Source organism: Protopterus annectens, chromosome 3.part1 (genome assembly GCF_019279795.1).
Source record: "Protopterus annectens isolate FY-2018-M chromosome 3.part1, PAN1.0, whole genome shotgun sequence".
Classification (NCBI taxonomy): domain Eukaryota; kingdom Metazoa; phylum Chordata; order Ceratodontiformes; family Protopteridae; genus Protopterus; species Protopterus annectens.
Genome location: NC_056732.1, coordinates 537,025,680 through 537,049,528, shown reverse-complemented (window position 1 = coordinate 537,049,528; position 23,849 = coordinate 537,025,680).

The window sequence follows — 23,849 nt, the reverse complement described above, 5'->3', positions numbered from 1 at the left end:
ACCATGGAGATTACTGGTCTACACCTTTCCCTAAGGTGTTTTTCACAGTGAATGACATCAGCAGCCTTACCAAAGTAGGACATTTCATCTGTAGTGAGTGTGACTAGCCAAAAATGCATTGCTCCCTACACAAACAAAGAAGCACACACACAAACATCCAAACCTGCCATGTGTAGGACTAGAACCCCTACCAAAGTACTATAGCACACTAGAGCATTATGCTGTTATAGGACACACCACATAGATTACTGGGCTACACTTTTCCCAAAGGTGTATTTTGCAGTGGATGACTTCAGCAGCCTTACCAAAGTGGGGAATTTGAATTGTAGTGTGGGTGACTAGCATAAGAGGAATTGCTCTCTACACAGACAGAGGCAGTCACATACACAGTTGACATGTCTGGGATTAGAACTCCTACCTAACTAGTTTATCACACTACAGCATTACACATTTATAGGACATGCCATGGAGATTATTGGGCTACACCTTTCCCAAAGGTGTATTTCACAGTGAATAACAACAGCTGCCTTGCCAAAGTGGGGCAAGCGAATTGTAATGAATATGACTAGCCTAAAAAGCATTGCTCCCTACACAGACAGACACACACACACACAATTGCTCTGTCTGTGATTAGTACTTCTATGTAACCAGTTTTATCACACTATAGCATTATGCAGTTATAGGATGCTACAGAGATTACTAGGCTATACCTTTCCCAAAGGTGTATTTGACAGTGAATGACATCAGCAGCCTTGCCAATGCGGGGAATTTGAATTGTAATGTGTGACTAGCCTAAAAAGCATTGCTCCCTACACAGGCAGGGCCACACACACAGTTGCCATGTCTGGGATTAGAAATCCTACTTAACTAGTTTGTCACTCCACAGCATTACACACCTATAGGACGTGCCATGGAGATTACTGGGGCTACACCTTTCCCAAAGGTGCATTTCAAAGTGAATGACATCAGCAGCCTTGCCAAAGTAGGGCATTTGAATTATAGTGAGTGTGACTAGCCTAAAAAGCATTGCTCCCTACACAGACACACAGTTGCTATGTTTTGGAATAGGACTCATACTTTACTAGTTTATCACACTAAAGCATTATGCAGTTATAGGACATGCCACAGAGATGACTGGGCTACACTTTTCCCAAAGGTGTATTTCACAGTGAATGACATCAGCAGCCTTGCCAAAGTAGGGCATTTGAATTGTAGTGAGTGTGACTAGCCTAAAAAGGCATTGCTCCCTATACAGACAGACACACATGCAGTTGCCATGTCTGGGACTAGAACTCCTACCTAACTAGTTTATCACACTACAGCATTATGCAGTCATAGGATGCTCCACAGGGATTACGAGGCTACACCTTTCCCAAAGGTATATTTCACAGTGAATGACTTCAGCAGCCTTGCCAAAGTGGGGCATTTGAATTATATTGAGTGTGACTAGACTAAAAAACATTACCCCCTACACAGACAGCGACACACACATAGCTGCTATGTCTGGGATTAGAACTGCTACCTAACTAGTTTATCACACTACAGCATTACACAGTTTTAAGATGTGCCACATAGATTACTGGGTTTCTCCATTCTCAAAGGTGTATTTCAAAGTGGATGACATCAGCAGGCTTGTCACAGTAGGGCTATGGGGAGGGCAGTGTGTGTGCATGGGCCATAACCCATTCATCTAGAGGTTGACACACCACATGTAGGCACACGCAGGGTTATATTTCGCAAGTACGTGTATACAGCTGCTAGATAACTACTGCCTTTTACAGTGATGTTGCGCAGGTAGTACTTGCACCACATAGCCTGTAATGCTGATGGATATCAGTAGCTACTGTCTACAGTGACTGACATTTACACATCATGTGGTTGTAGCCATTTAGCTGTGTGCTGGGTGGGACAGGCCTCATGATGGATGGCTCTTTGTCACAGTCACTCTCTTCCATACATCAATGTATGTCTACTTTTGGCATATTCTAGTGTGTTGTCCTTGGATGTATGTCTGTATTCCTACCCAATGTGTGTGCAAAGCATGACTGGTGCATATGGAGGAGTGTATGCGCTAACATCTGCAACTGTCAGATATGTATGGTCCACTGTTGTTTGCAGACATGTGCTTTATTTGTTTGTGTGTGAGCATGCCCAGTATGACCTTTCAGTATATCTGACATTGCCTTCATTTCCTAAGTATGTGAGCATGCCCAGTATGCCCTTCTGTATTGAATGTGTGGATCCTTTCCAGGTAGTTTATACTCCAGTGCAGACCTTTGTGTTGTACACCTAGAGGTAGCACACTGTTTCTGCAGGGTATCTGTAGATCATTTGGCAATATGGGGTCAAACTGTGCAAGGGATAGTGTGTACTGTAGGTGATTGTGTCTGTGCCGTTTCCGTTACATGGTACTGGTGTTAGCAGAGATATTCAGACATGTGTACTGTTATACACTGTGATGTTTTATGTCCTCAAGTACTGTCAGGTGGACATTCTTGCTCACAGTGATGTCCTGGTGAACAAGGGTGAATGCAGCTGTGTCTGGTATTGATGGCAAACGCCTACATATTTATGGAAAGTTATGTCATTCTGGAGGGGGAGCTGCAGACACTTGCTGCTGGGTCTGTGTATCCGGTTCAACACCTTGGTACAGTGTTGGCAGAGGATCCCATACATGTACATCCATCCACATGACAGTGTGGCCTTATTTTGCTGTGGCAATACCTCACAGCTGTACAGATTCACACAGGTTACCCAGAGGTAAGGGTCATAAGTCAGGACATTACCCCTATTGTGGTGTACGGGCAAGTTTGTAGCCACCCATTTATGTGTTTGCAGCCAGGGATAGTGTGTCCACACAGCTGTGTGTCAGACATTGCACATTTCATGCTGCCCATGCTCCAAACCCCCCTATTATTCTATCTTCTTCTATACGCTATGCATACATTCTCTGATACTTACACTGAGGTCATCACCTCATCACAGCTGTGTTTTGGTGTTGGTCCACAGTTCATGCAGTAGGACATGGTGGACATGTTGCTGTGGTTTGTCCACATGGCCTTGCATATGGCTTATGTGGAGTGTATTGTGTTGTTATTTGGGTGTCCATGACATATCATGCATTGGCAGTACGTGTGAGACACAGGCCTTTGGCAGAGGCATGTAGGCTATTTGGTGGTGATGCAGGCCAGCTGTGGCAGGCCATTGCATTCTGTCAGTCCCACAGTCCCAGACCGCCATACAGTATATTCCCCTGGGGTGGCAGGGTAGGTGTGCTAGGTGTTCATGCCAATACTTTCTATCAGTATTGATCAGATGGTGTGGATGTTGGAAGGGTGCTACCTACAGCTAGGGACACACCTGCATGGGACCCCTGCACTGCATGCTGTATTCTTTCACTATTGCCATACACAGGTGGGGGTCATATTGTACCCATTTCCAACAGCAGGGATACGACCAGAGAGGTACCTGTGGGTGGTGTTTGAGTGAGCTGGGTGCATGTGTGCTATGGACACTACTTGCATCTGACTCACAGATATGCATGGGGCATTCCAATTATGCTGGCATGTGCAGGTACATCAGCTGTTTCCCAATACATCACTCCTCTCGCCTTTGTGATCTGCAAGTGTTCGACCAGATGACACCGGTATTCCCTAATACAGGCCCAGATAATGTAATGCATACCTGTATGTACAAATCCAAGGGTGTGTCCATTTCACAGCTACACATTATATACTGTATGTCTGGGGTACTTTTCCCTGTGTACTGCTTGTATATCTAGCCCAATAGCCATGCCATGTCCATCTTTCAGATGGTGACATATATTACCACCATCCATTTACAATGGCTTACTGCTAGCATGTGTTATACTGTTGGTAATTGTCTTTGGCACTGCAGTTATGTGGACTTGGCCCTGTCATCGGCAGTAGTGGGCAATGGCCACCAGGTCAAACCCCATTATGCATACATACTGATCACTCTCACACAATATGAAACACACACCGACCTAACACACAAATGCCTGCATATTGTACAAATGCTACAATCTATCCTGCTACCTTGGCCACCTCTGGGCATCTGTGCTCCACTGGTATTATACCTACACATACATGTTACTACATTTGTACATAGGATTTGGGGGGTACATCTGGCTGTTACAATGTGTGTACACTGGATTGGAGGGGACACACCAGACCATTACTACATTTCTAAATAGGATTGGGGGCACACCTGACTGTTACTGCATTTCTACGTAGGGTTGTGGGGGCATATCTGACTGTTTCTACATTTCTACGAAGGATTAGAAGAGGGGGCACAACTGACTGTTTCTACATTTCTACACTGAATGGGGGGGCACACCTGACTGCTACTACATTTCTATACTGCATTGGGGAGGGGGGACACCTGACTGTTTCTACATGTCTACATAGGATTGGGGGGCACACCTGACTGTTTTTACATGTCTACACAGGACTGGGGGGCACACCTGACTATTTCTACATTACTACATAGGATTGGAGGGGCAGACCTGACTGTTACTACATGTCTACTTAGGATTGGGGGCACACACCTAACTGTTTCTACATTTTTACACAGGATTGAGGGGACACATCTGACTGTTAATACATTTCTACATAGGATGGGGGGGGCACACCTGACTGTTTCTACATTTCTACACAGGATTGGGGGGACACACCTGACTATTTCTACATTTCTACACAGGATTAGGGGAACACACCTGGCTGTTTCTACATTTCTACACAGGGTTGGGGGGGCACACCTGTCTGTTACTACATTTCTACATAGGATGGGGGGCACACCTAACTGTTTCTACATTTCTACATTTCTACATAGGATTGGGGGGGCACACCTGACACTTGTACACATTTGTTATGACTGTATTGGTATATCAGATACTCCATTTCATTCTGTATTCTAACCTATCATGCTGGCTAGAAGCATATTGGTGTACTACAGGTCTTAGGTTTGATTGACCTACATATTAGTTTCTGACTTCCACCCTTCAGAACTAACATCCCACTGCCTGACGTGATGTAGTCTGTTTGTGTAGGCCTGGGGGGGGGGTGTTACCCAGGCATCATTCAGAAGCCTTGGCACAGCCTTTGTTTGTGTTTGTCTACACCTGTCCTGCTGGCTGAGACTGTTGTAGGGTATGTGAACCTCCCTGACTGGCATATGTGTGTCATATGGACACACATGTGGCCCAGCACATTTCCTGCAGTGGGTTTTGTCACCATGTGTAGTAATGGATATTATGGTAACACCAGTATTTGTTACAGATCTCATGCTGCCACTATAGGTGTCTACTATCTGCTGGCATCCCATTCAGCCACCCAATTCCCTTGCATGCTCACATCCATACTATACATACAAGTAACAACACATACTACTCCAATCGGCAATTGGTAAGGAGAGTGACTTACCTTTTGGGTGTGCCAGTATTGAGGATGGTGCTGGGGCTGCCTATGTCGGATGCACATAGTACACTCCCTATACATGGTTAAGCACAGGTAGTGTCATGTTTGGCATCCCTTTTACTGTATGTGTGAGTCAGAGAGAGGTGTCATTCTCTGGGTCCCTACTGTGTCAGTGTACGTGCTATGAACTGCCTCTTTGCCAAGGCCAGGGCATACTGGGCATGCATCCATCTGCCTACTGGGGCAGGCTCAGGTTGTTCCTCCTCCGAGTCACTCTGTGCCTGTGCAAGCCTTGGCATTGTTGGGGGGGGGGGCTGTGTGGCCCTGCCCTGTGCTGTTCCTGCTGCAGCTGTTTCCACAAGATCATATTGTTTAGCATGGCACATACAATAATAATTTGGGTACATGTAGCTGGTGTGTACTGCAAGGCTCCACCAGATGTGTCCAGGCACTGGAACTGTGACTTGAGGATCCCAAACACATGCTCTATTATGATTCTGGTCTGTGTGTGTGCCTCATTATGGAGTTCTTGTTTGGGTGTGTGTGCATTTCTGATGGGTGTCATCAGTCACGGCTCCAGTGCATAACCAGCATACCCCACTAGGTGATCAAAAGGGATGTCCCCATTGGCAAATCTCTGGTACAGCTGTGTCAGATGCCAGATGTGGGAATCATGATAGCTTCCAGGGCAGCCAGCACACACATTTATTATAATACCCTGGGCATAGCACATGACCTGGCAGTTGGAGGGGAAGCCCTTGCAGTTGATGTAGACCCTACCCTGCTCGCCGGGTGGTGCTTTGATGAATATGTGCATGCAGTCTATAGCACCCACCACCTCAGGGTATTCTGCTATTTGATGGAAGAGACTCATATTGCTGGCCACTCATATGTGCTCACCGGCATGTGCTGACATGGCATCCAGGAACTGGTGGAATACCCTGGATGCTGATGCCTGTGAGATCCCCATGATATTCCCAGTTGGGCTAGTATTCCTAGGCCTACACATACCTTGGTATCCACTGGGATGGGTTCCCCTCTGTTAGTTCTGTGTGTCAGGCGTGGCCGGCACAGCTCAACAATTTGCTGTAGGAGGTCCCTGTCCACCCTATAGTACTCCACTATCTCCAGCTCATGTAGCCCCTGGTAGGTTACCCTGGGTCTGTACACCCTTCTCCGTCTCCTCACTGTGGGTTGGTCGACAGCATTTTCATCCTCACCACTCTCAGCCTCTTCCACATGTTGATGTCTGATAGCTGCTGCAGCCCCTATCATTTTGTTGTTTTTGTTTGTAAAAGTTCCCCGCTTGTATACACCAGTGGTGTAGAGTATGTGGGAAAAACCAGAGGGAAAGGTGTTTGCATAGTTTATAGTAGTGTTCTGGGCTGGGCTGGTCTGCTGCCTGTGTAACTGGCTGATTCTGATACATTTCAACTGCCAGCTGTGCTAGTTCTCCTAGATTACCTTCCTACTGCTGTTTTCCCTTCCCATTGCCTTCCTGTTTAAGCCCGGGGGGCACGCCGCACAAACACAGTGCTCAAATGTTCACACAGCTGCTATTTCCTGGTTTACTTTTTTTTTCCTTTAAAACCCAGTGCGCAGTGCATACACCCACTTAGACAATGTAAAGAGTGCTAGGCAGCCTCAGACACACACCCTTGCTTAGCTCTGCTAAGCTAAGGGCAAACCCAAGCCACAGGCCTCCAATCCGCTTACAGTATGCCTGATACACACCCCTATGATGTCAACTAACTCCTAGGCTTGCACCAAGCTATTCCTGCTCTTACCCTGGTTGGTGCTGATTTGCACCCAGGGGAAATCTGGGATTCAGTATCATTCCCCTCATTTGCATAGGATTGCCTGCTGATGCATAGTTACATGTCCCACACTGAGTCTCCCCCCTTAGCAACCACTATTCACTGGCCATGTTGTCTTCTGCCTCCTATTGAGCATAATGGCAAAATAGTGATTTTGGTTAGAATGCTTATTTTAGGTTTTTTCTCTTATTTTCCACCTGACCCAGTTTGCACGCCACTGCCCTATGCTTAAACAGCTGAGATTGGCTAAAAAAAATTAAAAGTTGATTTTTTTTTATTTTTGCAACTGTTTTCCATGCCAATGGCCTTATATATGGCCATTGGATTGTTTTCTACATAATATCCACCCTTTATTTGGAGCTGTCATGGATCCGTTTTGTAGTTTACAGAAATGTAGTCCGTTACTGGTGGAGTACATTTCTGCAGATTACACTAGTCCTGCGCGGCTGGTTTGCAGCTTCCTGGATCACAAATTCACCTAATTTGCACACATTTCTCCTGCAAATAGAGAATTTGCACAAATTTCTCCTGCAAATGGAGTAATTTCCATACAGGGGCTGAGAATGAGAAGGACTAGTGCAGGAACACTCGTGCACATCCCTACAGCTTATTCCTGGATTGCACGGCAGACATATTGCCTGATGGAGCTCCTGCACTAGTCCTGCATACCATGCAGGGCTTGCTGAATCCAGGGGCATGTGTTTACAAACACCAATAACATCCATTCCATCCTAAACAACTTCCTTTACAATTCTTTTAAAACATTTTATAAAAATGTTTGCAAGAAGTTTTAATAAAAATCAAATAGCCACAAGTCAGTCTACTACTCATTTCCATCCACCTAATTCACCCTTTCAACTATAGCATATATAATATTATACATACACTTAATGACATAAAATACAATTATTTGAATAGATAATAATATATATGAACATCCTTATACATATAAACAAATAAGTAGATGTAAACAAATGTTTATAAAAATGCTAATAAAACACACATATGTACATGTAAATATATATTTCTCTGCTAGTATGTTGTTAAAAATAAAAAGCTTATATGCCACAAAACTAAGTAAAAAAAATCCCCACACAAAAAAAAAAAATAGGGCATATACATAATGATGTTCCTATCTCATCAGGCTTTTTAGTTTCAAAATGCAAAATATAGAATAAACTTCATTTAAACCTGGAAGTTTAATAACATAGAGATAATTACTATCCTACTTCAGATAAACAGAAATAAATTAGTCTGTATTGCTTCCCTTTACATCCCTCCTGGAGACAATGTCACAACACTTGAAGACATTCTCTCCTGGTTTTCTACCAATGTAACTAATGAGACTGTCATCCTGGGTAATGTAAACATCAACTGGGACACAATTCAATCCCCCACAAACCCTCTAAATATGAACTCTGCAACTTCTCACAACTCATCAACAGCACAACCAGACCTTCAAAGGACTTCTCTACTGGAAGTACCCTTGATTGGATTCTTGTATCTCATCCTCATTTCATCTCTGACAGTGGTACTCTTCCTGACCCACTCAGTGATCACTTTCCTACATTCGCCCACTGTCTGTACTCCCCCCTACAGCTATCCCATACCTATATCTCTTCCCGGCCCCTAACACACTTTAACCCCAATATATTTACAAACTTGCTTAAACAAACAAACTGGCACCCACTAAAAACTTTACCTCTAGATGATACTGTTACCGATTTCAACACAACTTTCCTACACTTGCTAGACTCCCTGGTCCCCCTGAAAAAAAACGAATCAAAAGCAAATCTGTCCCATGGTTAGCTAAAGACACCTTAAACATTATGAGACTCCAAGACAAAGCTCGGAAACAACACCAGAAAAATAAAACTACCACCACCCTCAATGAATATAAATTTCTGTGTAACAAAGTAAAAAAACTTGTTATTTCAGACTGGAAAGCTTGCTTCACTACACTACAATCCAAACACAATACAAACCCTAAACAACTCTGGGATGGAATCACCTCTCTTCTTACACCTGGCAAAAAAGAAAACCCTGCCCTAACCCAAATGCTGCTGACATTGACATGTACCCAGTTCAACTCTTTCTTCATTGACTCCATTGCCAAACTAACAATCTCCTTCACTAACTATCCTACCTCCACATCCCTAGAGTCACCTACCTCTTCCTCCTTCACTAACCATCCTACATCCACACCCCCAAAGTCACCTACCTCTTCCTCTGCTAGTACCTCTTCTCCATCATATACCTCTGCCCCCAATACCCCTCCTTTCTCCATACAACCCACCCCCATCTCTACTATTAAAAAACTCCTGAAACCAAGTTACAATGCCCCAGACCAAATCCCATCTTAGTTCTTAAAAATATCTGCTGAAGCTATAGCCCTTCCCATCTGTATCCTAATAAATCGGTCAATCTCAGAAGGACAGGTACCACAACCCTGAAAAAAAACCTTTATTATTCTGCTTCACAAAGGTGGAAACAACAGCAACATCTCAAATTTTTGACCAATAGCCATCCTATCTCCCATTTCCAAACTGCTAGAAAAATGTATCCACATTCAACTGTTACCTTAACTCATAAATAATCAGCTACTAACTCCCACACAACATGGATTTAGACCAGGCCATAGCACTACCACCGCTCTCCTCTCCTTCTTGGAAAATGTCAACAAAGCTCGCAACTCTGGCCACAGTGTGTACTTCCACTTATTAGACCTATCTAAGGCCTTTGACACTATCTCTCACAGCCTTCTCCTCACCAAACTCTCTAAACTGAACCTATCCCACATCACTATCAAATTGTTTACCAGTTATCTATCAAATAGGCGCAAGCAATGAGATGGAAAAAAAAGCTATCTCCCCATTCCTCAATACTCCAACTGGAGTAGCCCAAGGTTCCATTCTTGGGCCTCTACTATTTAACAGTTTTTATAAACAACTTCTATCAGACCATCCCCAACACCCAACTCATCCAATATGCTGATGACTCCACCATAATCTATTCTGCCACTTCCATCCCCATCCTAACAAAACTAACCCAAAGTGCCTTCTTCTTAACTGAACAATGGATGCTACACAACCACTTATCACTCAATGCTGCTAAAACTAAACTTATGCTATTTACCCCTTCTAAAACTACAATCCTTGACAAAAACAGTTTCACTATCACCAGTCAGAATAACACACCCCTTGAAATAGTATCTAATGCAAAACTACTAGAAGTCATAATTGACGACCAGCTCAAGCTTGATATCCACCTACAAGCAAATATTAATAAAACCCACAAGAAACTTGGTTTGCTTTATCGCCACAATTAGTTCATCTCTCCCCCCACCAAACTAATACTCTCCAATACATACCTACTATAAAAGTTGATTTTACTAATTGATTTTTATCTGAAGAAGTCCCACAATTACGTGGGACGAAAAGAGTTTTAATAAACAGTTTCTTGCTTTATTCTGTAGTAGGTCGAGCTCTTTTGGCAATTTTTTACAGTGGAGAAAACAGCAAAGCCTGGAGAATGGCCCAGCAAATTTTTTCCCTGGGAAAATAAAAAATCTGCTGATCCATTCCTTCGCTGTTTTCAGCTTTCAGACTTTGAAGTCCGATATATCAGCATTCGCTATTTTTAGAGTTTGTTGATGTGATATAGACCCGCTGCATCCATAACCCTAAGCATACATCTGGTGTTCTATTCAGAACATGACTGTGCCTCCAAGATGCCCCAAAACATACGTCGAGATGTGACACCAGCAAAAGGTGGTGGATGGACAGCAGGCCTTCTACAAGCACACCTGTCAATCCTCCTGTGTGGAATGTTGCTATCTCTCTGGCTATGGCCAGTGTCTACACTCACTGGAGCCATAGTTGCCACACTTCCCTGTTCAATGTGTCCACCCTCTGACTGTTCAGTGTCTGTGGCCTCTGGGGACTGGGTATGTGTGGGCATACTGACTGTGTGTGTAGACAATGGGGCAGAAGAGGGATCTCAACCACTGAGACAGATTCAGCCACCAACAACCCCACCTGTGCCTCACTATGGCCACCATCATCATCAGAGTCCGATGAGACACTGACATCAGGTTGTGAGGGGGACAGACTCCAACCCCCAATCACCTGTGAAAACCAAGACAAAAGCAGTACATTACTATCTGCACTTTTATTTATGGTAATCCACACAGACTCATACAAATGAGGATCCACAACTGCATTGCCAGTCTCACATCTACTCTTCTCTGCTCCCATGCACAACAGACAACCTCACAACAACATACACATACAAGTCAAAGCCTTTATAACATGCACATCAGCTACATCTAGTTAAAGTTGCCACTACAGTTTACCTGTAAGGTATGCAATATGGCACTACATGTGATATAAATGTACATTAAACCCAGTGAACCTATCTTGAGAATGATATGTCAGTACTAGTATCACTGCCTCAGGTATGTAACATCTACTTTTTGTGCATGAACAGGTATCTTGGATTACTTGCCTTATGTATGCCAGGCTGCGTAGTCATGTATAACTATAAGTGCAAACGTTTTAATGTTCATTCAAGTACACACCTATGATTATCCAGTCTATGAACTGTAGTCAACTGTTCCAGAATAGTACATACAAACAGTCTAATCTGGTTAAACACAACATTTGTACATAGTGCAATATGGCAGCCCTTATCTTTCATAGGGTATATATGATCATGCTTACCAGGAACAGGACCATGGGCTTGGGCAACTCCTGACAGATGTATGAAGGGGTGAGGAAGAAGTATTGTCAGCATTACCATATGTTGCAGCACTACAGGGTAATATGTGCATATATTCACTTGTACAGCAGCCACTGTTACTAGCTGTATTGCTGAGATTCAGAGTATGTGTGCACAGCTGAGCTTAAACCCCAACCCCTCAATGCAGAAAGACCTAACACCCACATACAGGTATATACAGCCTGCCACAATGACTGATAAAGTATTAAAATGGTGGACACAGTGAGCTTACCTGGACACTCCTCTGCTTGGGGCACTGTGGCACCTACCTCTATGATGTATGGTGTGATGGATGACTGGAAGCTGTCATGTGTTCCTAGATTCACCAGGAATTCCTCTCTGGCTGAGAGTGGTTGTACCACTGCACGCCCTCCACCAGTGGTGACATGATCCCTGGCAGCATTAGCTGCCCCTCATTGTGCAACATTCACCATATCTGTGGCTCAGTGTCACACCTGCTCATAGGTCCTTTTCTGCTGGCGAATCCAATTGACATCCTGCACAAGTTCTCTGCCCACAATGCTGCCCATTGTTCATGATTATGCCTCCCTTTGGACAACAACATCTGATGATGCTGCCTTAGTGCATCCACTATTGCCTCATTTTCTGCATTGGAGAAGGGGGCATGCCATCTGCAATACTTGGTTCCTGAAAGACAACAAAAGGGGTACACATTACAGGGCCAAATATGTGAATGTCTACTATGTACAGATTCAGCATGCCCATAATGGCCTGCACTACCGACTGCTCCCTCACACATAATACCTGACAGTCTGGCAAAATACTATGTGTGTGGATCTCAGCAGGATAGTAGCACTGTAGGGAAACGACCCTGTGTGCCATGACAGATTCTGCTGTATGTTACTACACCCGGCACTGCAGTGTACTGTGGTGTCACCTACGGGCAACCTTCCACTACTATGTCATACGGCCACTGCCAGACAAATAGCAATATGCTATTACAACCACTATATGGGGACAGTCCAGCAACACCAGTGTGCCACAATGACAGAAAACAATGCAAACCTGCTGTAGAATACATTCCCTGTAAGCATTATACCTCTCAACTATACAGATGTTTGCAGAATGTCAAGATGTTTGCATTATACTTTTGGTCATTTTTCACACAACATTGTGCTTTTCTGATGCAAGGTTGGCCAATCATTGATGGCTGATGTCAGAAAATAATGACAGACAACTGAGTTTAGGATGTCATACCCTTCGGAACACAGTTATGCTACTTTAATATCTGTTATTGTATTCAGTTTCTTACTTTGTACTAGCAATAGTTAGTGCCCCTAATTTTGAGCCTTTGTCCCTCCATTAAGTATGGTTTGTTCAGATTTTTTGCTGTAACAGGTTGGCAGCTATGTTAGGCATAGCTCTCAGCCAGACAGGGAACAATGTAAACAGAATCATGGACTTAGCCAGAGTACATGAGGGACAATCAGGGACACTTTTAAAATGTTAGAACTGTTTATGTAAGACGTTGACAGAATGAGAAGTGAATTAATGTACATTGTCTGACATTAATGGAGTATACACCCTTTATTGTCACTACGTATTATGTGTAGTGCACTAGCTTCCCTACAACATCCAACCATTGTAGGAGGGAACAAGATGGACAGAACTAAGATGTGAGTGGAAATCAGGGTCATTTGAGAGGCATGCCAATAGGTGTAGGACAGCTGAGTATCAATGACTTGTCATTACCATAGATCTAAGACAGTCTTACTGCTGTAATCCCTATTCCCTATACCTCTAACCTCCCATCCACATCCTGTTATATGGAGAAATCAATTACATACCTGGATGACTGCAGTACTCCTTTGTTGAACCTTGCTTCTGGTAATATTTTGAAAATATGCTCTCTGTGTGAGGTAAGTCACATACAGACTTGTTCCTCATAACCAGCTGCTTCTGCACTGTGGCTCTGATATGGTAATTGCTGTCAAAACAGCTGAATTGCACTATCATTAGCCAATGGCATGCCACCACAGTGCAATATATAAGGCCTTCATGTAGACATGGGTCCCTTTCTTAGCTGTTAAGATGGATATTACTGAGGTGTGGAGACTTCAGGAACTCAGGGGGTAGGTACCACAACTATCAGCTGTAGAGATTTATGCAGTATGTCCACAGTTTTGCCATTCTATGTGTGGTCAGTGTCCCATGACATTGTGGTCATCTGGCAATTCACTGGCAAATATTGTGGGTTGAGGTCAGTAATGGAAAACACACATTTGAGTGTCAGACTTCATACCCCTCAGAATATGCATGCTAATGCAATAGCTGTTATTCTATCAATTTACTATCTATATAGGAACAAACTATAAAATATGTCCCAATCTCCAGACCTTTGTCACCCCCATTAAGTATGGCTGTGTCCAGATTCACTGTGCTAGGGGCTTGGGAGATATGGTAGGTTTGTAGTAGGTACCTTTACATACAGGTGTGTGAGTGCTACAGGCTACAGCTGCTGCTACAGCCTAGAACATATAGTACATGTAACTGTGTCAGCTGTGTCAGCCCTGTCATTATGGCAGAGCCAAGGTAAGGGTATCCTTTATAGTCCAATCGAGGCATGTGATTAAGGTACATCTGTTATGCAACAGCGTCGATAACAGAGTAGTAGGCGACATATAGCTATGCTATACGGATATGCGCAGTCTGTCCCTACCTGTAGGCCTTTGACTTGCAAACATGGATAGTAGCTCAGTTATTAGCAGTAACCTGTGTGGATAAAGACTGCATGACTTAGTCATTAACCGCTGCCTTCACAATAATGTAATTGAACTGCAACACAAGACTGGATTTGAACCCAGGAATCTGTGTGACAAAATGTACTGCATGCAAGGAATTAAACAGACTGAACTATTGAGCCACTGCTACAGCAGGTGTATTTGCAAGTTATATGTGCACACATACAGGCTGCCACACACATTATCTGCATCCATCAGTGTGTGCATGGTTTTCTATGGCTGTGTTTCTGCACCAGGGTCTACATTGAACATGTTCTTTGCCATTGATGCCTTAGCAGGTGTCTTTTTACATGTTGCTGATACAAAGGTAAATTTACCTGCTATCACAGGCTTCACTTACATCCATTTGTATGTCTTTAGCTGTCTAGTGGTGTATTATTGCACCAGAGTCCAAGGTACACTCCCATTTTTCCCATTAATTTTTAATTCCAGTTTGTGTGGTGAAGCACGGTGCACAGTTCCACTAAGGCACGCCTAAGGACTGTAAGTGGTAATCACTATGTTTTGAAGAAAACACCTGTTTTAATATCTGTGAGGTGTGATGGGTTAATGTAGTGTGCTGCAGGTGTTATGGGCTTGGGTTTGAAACATGGCAGAGGTGTTTATTTTGTGTATGTGTCTAACAATGTTAGAAATACATTTATTCATTAAAGCTCTATTTAGCAGAGCTAAGTGAAGCTGCGCGATGCAGCGTACCACTCAGCTCCACACTATAGAAATATAAAGAAAAGAAAAAAAGGAGATAGGAAAGTAGTGAAATGGGGCAAGCAGGAGGAAAACATAATGAAAGGCAGGTAGGGATGTGCAGAAAGGGTGTAGGGAAGGGCCATAGCTATCCATTTCTTGTACAGCAACAACTGTGCACTTTGACAGATTTCGTAGGTGAATTTGGACTTTCAAACCCAACAGAGAGGGGTGAGGACAACATAACTGCGTTGTCAAGCAAATTGGACCAAGTTACTTGTGTCCAGTGGACACGTGTGTGAAATAGAGATCTATGTATGAGGCAATATTTTATTTTGGGACAGGTGCCCATTTTTTTTTTTATTAAGGTGAGAGTGGAATGTAGGCAAAGGGACATAGGTACATGTGGAGGTAAATCGGGTAAGAGAGGATGCATTTGCGGACAGACAAGACAGCAGATGGGGTGGTGTGTGACACATGAGGTGGGTGAACACCTTGGATGGGGAGAGTGCTGTGGATTCTAAGTCACACGTGCCTCCAGATGGCAGCAGCATGACTCACGTCCCCACCCATGGAACTGTTGACACTGCTCCCTCATTGATCCAAGAGTGGCTGTGCTGGAGGCTGGGTACCAAGGTGAGGCTCTCTGGCCAGCATGCCCTCAATCCAGCACAGGCAGCTTTCATAGCTATAATGAACAGTCCTGCATGCCATGACTGGCAGTTGATCCTGGCTGACAATGGCCTCTCAGCCACTGCTCCCAGGAGGATGCCAGGCCCCATCCCCTGAGGTTGTCCCACCTGATGTCGCAGGTGGTACAGGTGCAGTAGAGGTGGCACCATCAGTCTAGGTCCCAGATGTGCCAGGACTTGGTACCATAGCCATTTGAGGCAAGGTAGGTGGATCAGCCGGAACCGGCCTACCCTGATGTGCTGCGGTAATGGAGGTATAGCTATAAGTATAGATTAGATGTCAACAAATCATTGTTAGTAATAACAACATAGCAGAACATTGGAAATAGCCCAATTATATATCAATGCATATTGTGTGAAACACAGCAATAAATAACAGAACAGTCAGTATGTTAACAGCATGCCAGTAACAGTTACAGCATAACCCCAGCAAGACAGGCAATTTAGCAAGCTATGTTAATATGCAACCATTATAATAAATATAAAGCATGCCCCAAAATACAGTTCATGTAACAACATATGTTAATAGTAAACCATAACCAATGAATAACAATAAGAAATAAATAAAGATAAGGGGTGGGGAGAGAAAGAAAAACAGTCCATTAGTAACATTTCCAGTTATTTCCTTGACAACAGTACTACTATGTACTCTATGTGTCTGTATTTTTTATGCGCACAGTGACTACAAGTCTCCTATAGCTGATGTAGCATGTACGTACCTCTCAAGCTATTTTCATGGGACACTATGAGTCAAGCAGTAACAGCTATGGATACACAACTACACAGAACACTTGCACATCAGGTTGACCGATGTAACTACCAAGGTGTTCTGTGGGCTGATTTGGTGATACTTTGTAATCTAGGTAATCATTTCCATGGTAATCCTGTCACAAACTACAGACTATTAATTACATAACATGAAATCATGACACTTGAGAGATGAGAGACATGTATGTGTACAGTACAGGCACTAAACAGCTGCCATGCCTTGGTTGGCAAGCACGGGAATAGAACCCAATAGCAGTGACTACAGGGAACATCTGCATAGAATGTATTAATTGACTGCAGCAATCTTTAACAGATACTCCAGGCATAGAGCCACACCAGGATTACACATTTTATTTCTGACCGAACATTGATGAACACATTATTGCTAATGATTTTAATGTCTGTGATATCTAAATACACCATTACCTATTCATAATATTGGCTACCTCACCCATTTACCTATAGTTCCTGTGAAGAGAGAAATTGTGAGCATTATGTGACTGTGACTATAATATTTGCTGCTACATATCACTGGATTTGAACCCTGGACTGTGTGTGGCAAAATGTACTGTATTTAGAGTATTTTACAAACTGAGCTACTGAATCACTGCTGATTACTGACTGACTGATATTTGCCTAGAGCTCACCTGGAGCCAAAATATGACCTGGTAGTACTGCTACTACAGTGTTATACTAGACTGCAGTGACAGTAGAATGCACATGCATGAAATACAAGTATAACGCAGGTAGTGGGTAAGTTATGTTTCAGTATCATTTCTGTGAAGTCAACAAACAATATCAGGTAATGGAGTGGGCAACCTCACCCATATGCCTTTATTACCTGATGTATGTGGATGAGAGAGCATTAATCTGAGCAATATTGGACTAGAGATAGCCTTGAACAGCATTTATATGAGTTAACCAATACAATTTGCAGTCATTAGATTTGCACTCTACAGCACAGCTATTACAGTGTTATACTTGACTGCAGCTCCTTACCTTACAGCCTTAAGGCATACTGCTCTTCTGCAATGGCTACAACAACACAATCCTGATGTAAACCATTTTACTTGTTATTGGTATTGTTTCATGTTTTTATTGCACTACAATTGGCATTATTCATTTATTGCAATACAGCTCTAATTCCACATTTATTGCACTACAGACTTTAGTGTATATACTTAATGCAGTTATTGGTATTGTTTCATGTTTTTATTGCAGTACAGCTGGCATTATTCATTTACTCCACTAAAGCTCTAAGTTCACATGTATTGCACTACAAACTTTACTGTAGATACTTTATTGCAGTTGATGCTTTACTCTTTCTTGCTTATTTCACTACAGTTAGCATAAGGCATCCATACTCACCACATTCATAGCACAACCTGCCCAAGTGCCCAGCATGTGACCCAACATTGTGAGCCCTCTCAGCTGCAGCTGTTGGGAGAGAAGCACACCATTATGCATACCAGTTTTGCAGACATTCAGAGTACATTTATTTATTTATTTTATTTTACATGTGTTGACTGGGGGTGTCTGATTGAGCCAAATGGCCTTTTTCAGCAGAGGTCCAGGGAGAAAAGCTCCACATAAAAAGACAATTACAGATACATTTGTGTAGAGTACTTATACAGCTTCACAATACATACATATTTACATTAGACATATGTTTACAGTGTTATGAAGACAGCACAATACAGGGGAATAAAAACATTCATTAGTAATAAGAATCTTTAATAAATGTCATGGCATCCAGTTGTGGTTTGAACACAATACAATACATATATAGATAAATTAGACTATTTTTGCAGTAGTAGGAAGACAGCCCACTAGAGGAAAATAACCTTCATTAGTAATATAAATCATTGCACAGTTTCATGCTAACCATTTGTGAATAGAACAGTGGTAGTACTAGTTAATGTCTTGGCTTAAAAGTAGTAATTTTTTAACTTAATAGAGTCAGTGTATGTGATTGAGAAAGAGAATATAGTAAAGTAAGATGAGCAAAGTGTATGTGCCTAGCCTGAGTGCCCTAGTCTGGGGAGCAGTCTTAGCACATCCAGTTCTGCATCAGATGTTGCCTGATGAGGTTTTTAAAGGAGGCTTTAGAGGGTGTGCTTTGTATGCTAATAGGGAGGGTGTTCCATTTTTTAGCCACTGTACCACTGTATAGTGAGTCTCTAAAGCTATTATTGCTGTTGGTGACTTCTAGTAATAGTTTGCTTGATGATCGAAGAGGCCCAGTATTTTTGAAGGCTGGACACTTGTTGGGGAAGTAGTACATGGAGTGACAGAGGCAGAGCTGATTATAAGACAGTAGGTTGGGCAGTTCAAGCCAATGGATCTTGTGTAGAGCAGTACAATAATGGGATCTATGTGGGCAATTTTCAGTAAAGCAAGCAATTCTATTATAACAGGCCTCTATTTTGATAAAGTCAGTTTTATTGAGATTAGTTAGAATGGAGGATGCATAGATTATGGTGGATAGAAGTTGGACCAAGCAATGTCAGATCTTGTATTGTTGGTGAGAAACGGTTTAATATGAAAAAGTGATCCCAGTTTGGCATGTACTTTTTTATAGTTAAGTTAAGATGACTATCAAATTTTAGGTGACAGTCTATGGTTGTTCCTAGTAGCTGATCCTGTGTCACTGGAGTGATTGCAGTAGAGTTTGTAGAGTAGATGGTGAATTCACTGCTATGAGTGTTTTCATTAGGACTGGTTATAATCATTAGCTGTATTTTCTTAGGATTTAGACTAAGTTGGGCTTTGGTAAAGTAGTTTCTACGTCAGAGAATGCTAATTGAGTTGTTTGCAGGAAAGTGGGAATAGTTTGTGCAACACAGATTAGGGTAGTATTGTCTGCATACTGAATGATAGATGCATGCTTTGTGGAGGCATGGAGGTCATTTGTGAATATTGTGAAAAGTAGGGGTCCTAAGATAGACCCCTGTGGGACACCAGTAGTTATGAGTAACAGAAGTGAAAGAGAATTTTCCCATTTCACAGCCTGGTACCTGTCAGTTAAGTAGCTTTAGAACCAGGTTAGTGTGGACTATGATAGGTGATATTGGTTGAGTTTATTTAGCAGGATAGGATACTGTGCCAAATGCTTTGAAAATGTCCAGAAAGAGAGTTGACACCTCCAGGCCTTTATTTTTGAGTTGATTTATTGTGTCTGTAAAGCAGAGGAGGGCTGTAGTGGTGCTATGGGCAGGTCTGAAACCGTGCTGAGTGGGGGACAGGATATTGTTGTCTAGGAGGTATTTTAGTACCTGGGTATGAATGCATTTTTCTACAATTTTGGCCAGGGGGACAGTATTGCAATGGGTCTGTAGTTATTAAGTTCAGTAGCGGTCTTGCCTCTGTGTATAGGAGTAACATGGGATATTTTCCAGAGTTTGGGAACATAGTTTTCAGCAATAGATCTGTTTATGAGAGTGGAGATTGGGATTGCATTAGCATCTGCTGTGTTTTAAGATGTAGCTAGTGAGTAGGACAGCTGTGGTTGATGAGGTTTTTAGTTTGAAGAGCATACGTTTGATAGAGCTGGTGGGCACTGTTTTGAGGGTAAAGCATGTATTAGTATTATCTGTGGTGGGAGGGATAGTGAGGTTGGTATTGTCCTGTGATACTAGGGATATAACTGAGTTCACAAAGTGGGAGTTGAATTGTGTTGCAATGGGTATTTTAGAATTGGGGTGGTCAGTTTGGGGGGAGCCATTTGGGTGGGTTTTAGCAACTGGTTTACACTTTTCCAAAATGTTGGGGAATTGTGTTGGCATTTAGTTTGCAAAGTAGTATAATAAGATTTTTTGTCCTGCCTAGTACATTTTTGGCATGGTTGCGCAGTTCTCGATAATTAGTTAGGCTATGTATGCCCTTGGCTCTTTGGTAGTTGAACCAGGTAATATCTCTGGACTTGAGGATTTATTTGGTTTCTTTGCTGAGCCAGGGGTTTTGAGTGGTTCTTACCTTGACCTTGCATAGTGGATCAACAGTATCTAGCTGTTGTAGAAATGTTTTGTTGACATAGGTGTCGGCCTGGTCAAGTGGGAGGGTTTATAGAGAGGTCCAGTCATAGTTGTAGACTAAAGTTTTGAGGACATCGGGAGAGATTTTTTTTGCATTTCTTTTGGATCTATAGGTAGTGGTTTTCAATTGGCTTGTTCTATTGCGTATTAGGTATATTAGGTTGTGGTCACTTAGGCTATCTGGGAGACTGACTGTGTGGGGATACAGTGTGGGGTTGTTAGTTAGGGCCCAGTCTAATATAGATTCCCTTTTAGAGTTGTTATCAAATCTAGTGGGAAATTGGACTAGCTGCTGGTAGCGATGGAGATTACATATTAGTAAAACAGAGGAAAAAGTACTTACATATTTGTGGGGCATTCCCTGCCTCACTTCTTGGACATAGGTGTCCAAGAGTCCCCTCTTCCATCTTTTCAGATCGTCATGGTGGTGATGACACTGCTTACCTGTGTGGGGAATAGCAGTGACACTGGTGAGTTTGCTGGCCAATCAGTTCCAGGCCTCTGCCGTACACTCTAAGCCCTGGAAACTGCCCTGCAGCAGCCTGTCATCATGGTTTTGCATGAAGATCCTAGCCATGACCCTGGACTCCAGAATACCCCAACGCTGCACCCAAAAGTGTGCACCTTCACTATCGCCAGCCATAGGTTAATAGGTTCATAGGTGTGTACTAGGCTAATGGCCATGGAGCCTATATAAGCCTAGCCCAAGAAGACTCCCTGGCATCATGCCACCCAAACTTAATTCCCAGTGTCCCTGCCAAGCAAGGCCACTGAAGTGATCCCTGGGTTGAACTTCCTATTGCCTATCCACTCGTCAAGATTTCTCTTAAAGAGGGCCAGTGAAATGCTCTGCTTGACTTGAATGGGAAGTTTGTTCCAGAGTATGGGAAGTCTCTGGGTTAAGAACCTGCAGCATGTTCTGTTTATTGTGGTAATGAGGTTTAGGTCCCTAGAGCATGCAGCACAGATGGATTGGGATTTCTTTAGGTGTAGCATATCTAGCAGCTCTGGGTCAGACATGGCTATGTAGGTCAAGCAAAGATCGCCTCTAAGTAGATGATAATAGACAGAGTATAGCTGGAGTTTTTTGAGTCTGTCCATATAGGGCATGTGTCTAAGGCCTAAGATCATCTTACTGATGTATTTTTGTGGCCTTTCCAGTTGTTGTAGGTGTCTAGTGAGGTACATACCAAATGGGGCATTGTATTCTATAACAGGTCTAATGAGAGATGAATAAAGAGGGATTATGACTTCTTTCTTCCTGGATGAGAAACCTTTTGTAATGAGATATGCCACATAGAAGGACTTTCTGAATACAGTGGCAGTGTGGTTATCAAAGGAGAGGTTACTGTCAACCTATGTCTCCAGGTGTCTTATCACACCTTCAGTGTTTAGTGGACTACCGCCTATGTGGTAGTTCATGGGCACTGAATTTTTCCCAAAGGGAATGACAATGCATTTTTTGGCAGTGAGCTTAAGGCCATGGTTCTGGCACCAGTTATTGGTGTCAGTGAGGCCTTTTTATAGAATGTCTACATCAGTTGGATAGTCAATAATGGCTCCCAGTTTGCAACCATCTGTGAACTTTGTCAGCCAGAGTCCCTTTGTGTTGGCTTGGACCTCAGAGAAGTAGATGCCAAACAGGAGAGGACCTAAGATCGATCCCTGTGGGACATCACTTGTAACTGGTTGGTAGCCAGATTTGGAGTCCAGTATACCATCAGTTGATAAAACTCCAATGGATTCTGCTGTATTCCCACATATTGGGCTTAATATAGACTGTTTTCCCACCCTTACCCATCATTGGATAACATTCAAAAAAGCGCTACACCCAAAAGTGTGCACTTTCACCACTGCCAGCCATAGTATACTATCAGTTGATAGAACTCCAATGGACTCTACTTTATTCCCATCTATTGGGCTTAATATAGGCTGTTTTCCCACCCTTACACATCATTGGCCAACATTCACAAAAGCACTGCATCACTTAGCACCACACAAAAAAGTAGGTCTGAGCTGAGAAGCACATAAACAGGCAGAACCATAGTCTTAATGGAGCTTAGCAGCATGCAAACCAGCCAAGCAGTGCCAAACAGCACACAAATATTGTCACCCATTTCAATGTATATGTGGTGCTTAGCAGGTCTAAGCATAGTTTACCGGAGCTTAGCAGAGTGCAGCAGGGCCATTTTTTATACAATGCATAATATATGTATTAAAATTAAATACATATTTTCCCTTCCATGTATTCAAACCCTGGATCTACTGCACATGAAGCCATAACTCTACCCATTTAGCTATGATAATATTAAGAAGTCCAATATACCTTCACATATACCACTGAGCTACCTATAAGCAGTGCTGAGCACCGCTCTGTGCCACACAAACATGCTTAGACATGCTTAAACACACCTTTAAATAAATATTTAATTACATCTGGTTTCTATTTTTAGATGTCTGGCAGGTCTCTGCTATCTTATTTGTGAGCACAGCTTGGCATTGCTGCGCTCTGTGCTGCACCCGCAAACATGCTTTTTTTTTTTTATAAATAAAATAAAAATAAAACAAAGGAAAAAAATAAAATAAAAATAAAACAAAGGACATTGCAGGGAGTCTCATACTCATCTGTAGCCAGGGTTTGCACTACACCTCTCCCTACACTGATTCAGTAACTGTCCTCCTCAGCTCTCCCCCAGCAATGCACCATCATTAATATGCATGGCATGCTGCTGAGGGGGAACCATGATCATGAACATTGATGTATTCCATGTAGACTCTACACTGTGCCTACATGGAGTTTATTAAATCCTGGGGATGGTCAAGTAAACATGTTTTTTTTTTTTTAATTTTGTATTCCTCTACAAGTAAACAACCC